At 44.3% G+C, this 6,668-nt stretch overlaps 1 long non-coding RNA gene across 2 annotated transcripts in view; it reads right to left on the reverse strand.

Annotated features, from left to right (window-relative positions):
- Positions 1-410: 410 nt before the first annotated feature.
- Positions 411-6,668, reverse strand: part of LOC110317530 — a 12,905-nt gene continuing 6,647 nt past the window's right edge. Inside the window, exon 3 of one of the 2 annotated variants that reach the window (XR_002380324.1) lies at positions 411-3,269. This is a non-coding gene — a long non-coding RNA (uncharacterized LOC110317530). The remainder of the gene's footprint in view (positions 3,270-6,668) is intronic. The other variant, XR_003843484.1, reaches the window with a different exon arrangement.

Here is a 6,668-nt window from a genome sequence, read left to right on the forward strand (position 1 = left end):
AAGTAAAACACCAACAACCCAAATAACCCAATTTAAAAATTGGGAAACAGAGCTAAACAGAATTCTCAGCAGAGGGATTCCAAATGGCCAAGAAGCACTTAAAGAAATGTTCAAAGTCCTTAGTCATCAGGGAATTGCAAATCAAAACAGTTTTGAGATTCCATCTTACACCAATCATAATGACCAAGATCAAAAATTCAAGTGATAGCACACGCAGGTAAGGCTGTGGAGTGAGGGGAACACTCCTTCATTGCTAGTGCAAGTGCAAAGTTGTACAACCACTTTAGAAATCAATTTGGCAGCTACTCAGAAAACTTGGAATAGTTCTACCTCAAAACCCAGCTATACCACTCCTGGGCATATGTCCCAAAAGATGCTCCACCATCCCACAAAGACACTTGCTCAACTATGTTCATACCAGCTTTATTTGTAATAGCCAGAAACTAGAAACAACCTAGATGTCCCTCAAGCAAAGAATGGATAAGAAAATGTGGTACATCTATGTAATGGAGTACTTTTCAGTTAGGAAAAACAAAGACATCATGAATTTTGCATGCAAATGGATGGATCTTGAAAATATCATTCTGGGTGAGGTAACCCAGTCCCAAAAGGACATCCACGGTATATACTCACTTATAAGTGGATATTAGCCATAAAAATATGGGATTTCTATGCTACACTCTGCAGACCCAAAGAAGCTATACAAGAAGGAAGTCATAAGCAAGGATGCTTGAATCTTACTTAGAAGAGGAAATAAAATTGTCATAAGGGCAAATGGAGGGAGGGAACTGGGAGAGAGAGAGGATGGGGAGGGGAAAGGAAGTTCAGGATCAGGTGTGGGGATGGAAAGGAGGGATGGCCATGAAAATGAATGGAAACCTGCAACAGACAGGGGAGGGGACATAAGGGGAATCTCCAGGAAGAGACAGAGACCTCGGATAATGGAAGTGCCCAAGGATCAATGGGGATGTCCTTAGCTGTGACTGACAGCACTGGGGATATGGGACCTGAAGAGGCTGCCTCTTATAGCCTGGCAGGGCCCCCTATGGAGCAATAGGGACACCAATCTACCCACAAAACTTTCAACCCAAAATTCATCCTGTCTACAAGAAATGTCTACAAGGGTTGGGACGTTGGGAGGATGGAGCAGAGCCTGAGGGAAAGGCCAACCTATAATGGGCCCAACCTGAGATCCATCCCATGAGCAAGCACCAAGCACTCTTAATGATACTCTGTTATGCTTGCAGACAGGATTATAGCATGGTTGTCCTCTGAGAGACTCAAACCAGCAGCTGACTCAGGCAGATGCAGACACCCACAGCCAAACAGTGGATGGAGCTTGGAGACTCTTAGGGAAGAATAAAACAAAGGATTACATCCTCTAAGGGGATAGGAATGCCACAGGAAGACCAACAGAGTCAACTAAACTGGACCCTTGGGGCTCTTAGAGACTGAACCATGAACCAAAGAGCATACACTGGCTGGACCTAGGCCTCCCCACACATATGTAGCAGATGTGCAGCTTAGTCTTCATGTGGGTCCCAAACAACTGGAGCAGGGTCTATCCCAAAAGCTGTTGCCTGTCTGTGGGATATGTTCCTCTGGCTGGGCTGCCTTGTCAGGCCTCAGTGGGAGAGGATGTATCTAGAGACTCATAAAGACTTGATGTGCCAGGGTGGGGGAATATCCAGAGGGGCCCCCAATCGCTCAGAGGAAAAGGGGAAAGGTTAAGGGGAAGGGTTGTGGGAGGAGGTGACCAGGAGGTGGCAGTGAGTAGATGTAAAGTGAAGAAGTAAATAATAATGATAATAATGAATACAAAAAAAATGAAGAAAATAAAGGACATTTTTTGTACGTGGGCCTCTCTCTGGCACTTGCAGTACTATTTCTCAGTGCAGTAAGAGTTACTCTTGTTGCTCATGATAGGACTCCACACCAATGGACCAACCAAAGTCTAATAATCTGCCCAACCTTCGGAATACCACCACTTAGCCTGCCCTACCTCAGATGTGCTTGGCGAGTTTACGATGATCCACAGTTGGTTGCAACCATCCCATACAAAGCTTTTTTATTTAAGACATAATTTACCTGGTACTGTATAGGAAGTCTAAAACTCTTATCTCCGGAAAAGAGAAAACTACTTAAGTCAAATCACAAGTCTAGGTGTGACCATCCAAGGTCGGAGCTGCTGAATAAATATATCAAAGCTGCAACTGTTCTGTGCTGTCTTCATACTTACCCACCTCTACTCTCCTTTACGAGCATGGGTTCTAAAATAAAGTGTGTATCTGTGTGTGTGGAGTACAGATATCAGCTCAAACGTCCTTCCTAAGGAGACGCCAACTTGTTTTCTACAAGTCTCTCCTTGAACTTGAGCTTACGGAACTGACTGGCTCTGGAGCCCTGGGGATCTCCTTGTCTCCCACTCCCCAGGACCAGCATACCAAGCGTGCAGCATCACTCCAGACTCCTTGTAACATGGGTTCTGGGGTCTTAACTCAGGTCCTCAGGCTTATGCTGTCAGCATTTTCCTGGTTGAGCCATCTCCCCAGTAAAACAACACCCTTCAGCAGTCCAAATGACCCATGCTCTGTCATATCCACATAAGTGAGTGTCCTGCAGAGACACCATGTGAGGTCATGAGCTGTCTATGTCTTTAGTGGCACATCTGCATTTTTGCATAAGATTGCTGGGTGGCTCACGGTGTGCGAGACACTTATATTCAATAAGCTTATGATGGTTGGGCTTTATTTAGTGTTGAACTGTCATCACTAAATACATCATTAACGTTGTCACTTAAAGTAGCCTTTAAAGCATAAAGATGACAATCTATCTGAGGTTTACATGCTACTGAAGAGCAAGTGGCAGTCCTCCTGTGGCCATTTATTAAGATGTAGGATCAGTGTTCTTCCCTCTGGCTTCCACACTGTGTCTCAGTTCCACTCTTATGTTGACTGTGATGTGTCCTCTATAGGCTCATGTGTGTGAACCCCTGGTCCCCTGTTTTGTGAGGCTGTGGAGCCTTTGTAGCAGGAAGCATGGCTGGCACCAGAAGGTCACTGGTGATAGTCATTGAGAATGACAGGCCAGATTTCCTTGTTCTTGTTTGTTTGTGGTTCACATCATGTGGGAACCTTCAGCCACAATAGTCTGACTCATTCAAGCTGCCAGGCTTCCCTGATGTGGTGAACCCTCTGAGCCGTTATCCAACTAAGTCGTTTCTCCCTTAAGTTGCTTCTCTTAGGTGTTTAGTCAAGCCTTGAAAAGACCTGGAAGAAATGTAAGTGTTCATTACTAAGTTACTGGAAGAAGTCAATCTGAAAAGACGGCATACTGGATGACTGCAACCAGGGGACATTCTGGAAAGCACAGGATTGTGGCAAAGAGTAAGAAGAGCAGTGGACATCAGACGTCAGGGCACAGAGATGGGTAAACATAACAAAGAATTTTGAAAGGGTAGTGAAACCATTGTGCATGTTATCACAACGGTAGATCATAAACACATACCATGTACATTTGTGCAAATGTATAGAATGCTAATATGAATCTTGGATATAAATGGTTAACTCTTGGTAGTGGTGGTGGTGGTGGTGGTGGTGGTGGTGGTGGTGATGATGATGTAGGCCCATCAATTATAACTAACATGCTATTTGAGTGAGTGTTGTTGACAGTGGAAGATGCTGTTTGTGGGAGAGGGAAGTGGGTGTAGGAGAAGGCTTTTAACATTTTGTTCACTAGTGCCCTACAAGTAAAATTAAAAAAAAAATCCACAAATTCATGGATAATATGGGATCAAACCAAAGTGTCACCAAGAAAACCCTGCTGAATGGAAAGAGTCGTGTCGACACAAAGAACAAAATGCTTACGTCAAGGAGGGGACAGCTATGGGGCCTTGCACCTGATTGCCCTGCAAGCCAAGTCCTGCGCTCTCCACCAAGGACTAGAACAAGAGCAAATACGGTGGCTTGCAGGGTCTACAATCATAACCGTAGGTTCCAGGTGGCCGAAGCAGGGTCCCTGGAATCATACATGGCTCAGGAGGAGGAAGCTGGTTCTAGAGATGTGCCAAGAAGTCTTCAGGAGATTGAGTCTGAGGGAAACAAGCTGCATAGTCAGACATCATTTTAACTTAATTTAGGGGAGATAAGACAAGAGGTTAAAATGAAACAGGTCTTGATGCACAAATACTGTCCGGTCTGCCCCAGTGAGTACCAGCCAACCTTGGCAAACAAAACTAGGAGGCACAGAGGGAGGGTTAGATACAGTCTTCTGCCTGGAGCCTTTCTGTTCTAGAACTTGGGGAGCCCGTCCCAGCTCTGCCCTTTCTCCAACCAGGTCCCCATTTCTTGGCAATGTTCTTTTCATCCAGCCAAACTTACCCTTCCCTTGCGAAGAACCTTCACAGTTCTTGGTATTCTCTTGGAGGCTTCTTCCTTTGATGTCCTCACTCAAGTGCTCAGGTACACACCGCACTCTTTAGCTCTTTATGGTCTGCCCTCTCGAATCATTTGATCCTTGGTAACCCGAACAGAATGTCCTGTCCTTGCTGACAAGCCTTTGTATTACACCTGCCTCCTCCTCACCCACCTACACAGGAGATGAAACCATCTCCGAAAAGGTACTCATTAACTTAGATCCTGATTAGACTATTCCCTGACACCCAGCAATTTTAGCATGGTGCTTAACGAGTCACATCTCTGTAAATCAGGTCATCTGAGGACAGATAGGTCAAGGGGAGATGCAAGAGGAAGAACTCAACTTTTAGAGTTCCTATCTAGATCAAATGTAGTTGAGTGATTCCCCAAAGTGGTGGAACTCAGAAAGCTTTTGAAGACACTGGGGCATTTGTCAAGCAGACACCAAACGAAAAAAGGGCCAACTGCATAGAACATCAGGCAATTGCCACAAAAAAAATATTCAATGTGAGCTAAATAAACAAGCTGTAGTGAAATCTGTACCCCTGAACAAGTGACTGACACCTCCCTGGGTGTCATACTGGGTACCATAGATACTGGGTACCATAGATACTGGGTACCATAGATACTGGGTACCATAGATACTGGGTACCATAGATACTGGGTACCATAGATAACAGCAGCTGTGGTTTGGGAACTTGTTCTGGTTTCTTTCTTTACCGTCTCATTCTTTCTGCTACTCAAAATGTTATGAACAGGTTCCTTAGCAATTACTTCCTTCCGGAGTTATTCCAAGAGACTTTTCTTTGGTTCTCCAGAACCATTGAATGAGTCAATGTAAAACTGACCCACTATACCTTAGTTTTGGTTTCAAACCCTTAGTTTATTGCAGTAAACTAACTTTTGAGTGAGACCTGGACCGTGTTTCTCTAAGGCTATCTGGAGAGCAACAACGAATGACCTAGATCAGACATTTTGATAACTGTTCCGGGTACTTATACATAAAAGTTACATCAGGTTCTCTCCAACTCAACTCTGCACCAGATATTACAAGTGTGTTTCATGCATCAGTCACAGCTTGTTGTGGGGGGGGGGGGAGGTGCCAACCACACAGCTCCAGTTACAGGGGTGTCAGCACTTCTATTTTAGGTCCTTGTGTTCAAGAGCTTATAGCTTGGCCATAAAAACTAATCACTGCATGAATCTTGTCATCTTGGATGACTTTTAAGTCACTTCCCAGAAGAATTTGGAGAAAAAAAATTCTGTGTAGTGTTGGCTGCCATTTGTATGTTCTCCAGAACGGATTAGCAAGGATTTCCCCCACATCTCATGGAAATCGAGGGCTTCCAGACCTTTGGGTTAGCTTTCATCTTGATTTGAAATGAAAGGTCTTTCATGATACATAGAAACCTTTTCCTTGAGGTAGTGATGGGAGAGGAATAACAGCAAGTTTTCCATCCAGGGTGTGCTTCCAACTGTAAACAATATGCAGTCACTGCATCCAAATGCTCTTTCCCTCGATCAGTCTCCAAAACCTTAGTCAGTGAGAAAGCCTGAGAACAAAGTGCCAGTCTTGCTTCCTTCTGTGTATCTCCGGCACCAGATAGTTTTCTGACACAGACTGTGTCCCAGAGAACTGGGGACATTATGCTATTGATACTTACACTCATACTTTAAAGACGTGTTCATTATAGCCTTTGTTTTAATGAATGAGGGAACCGGGGCTCAGACGAGTAAAACAACTTGATGTGGATTGTAAAAGGAAGCTGGGTCTGAACCCAGGCTCAGGGGCAGAGGTTAGGTCAGGGTGTATTCCACTTAGACCGAACAGAGCAGGGTTTTCATTGAGGTAACTCCTGTTCGGTAGAACAATCTATACTCAGCTGGACTTCAGCAGGGCTTCACCCTGCCTGCATGGTATCTGGCTGGCTAATGCTAGGTCTCCATAATTCTGGGCTTCAGTGCTGTGCCCCATCTACTTTTTCCACTTTAGTTGTCAGTTTATCTTGGCGTTTTTAACTGGAAATGCTGTGCTATAGAGTTAAGTGATCATGATGACGAGTGGGTAGCTTTAATTCTAAGATAAATATATCTTGCTCTCCATGAAGAATCTCACACAGGCCTGGCTCAGTCGATGGCACCAAGCTCAATTGATTTACACCAAATGGAGGTTTGTATTCATGTAAGTTGAACATGTCTTTAAATAACTGTTAATTGGGTTTCTTTTTGTTTTGGTTTTGGTTTTGGTTTTTT

The sequence above is a fragment of the Mus pahari genome, chromosome 3 (assembly GCF_900095145.1).
Source record: "Mus pahari chromosome 3, PAHARI_EIJ_v1.1, whole genome shotgun sequence".
Taxonomy (NCBI): domain Eukaryota; kingdom Metazoa; phylum Chordata; class Mammalia; order Rodentia; family Muridae; genus Mus; species Mus pahari.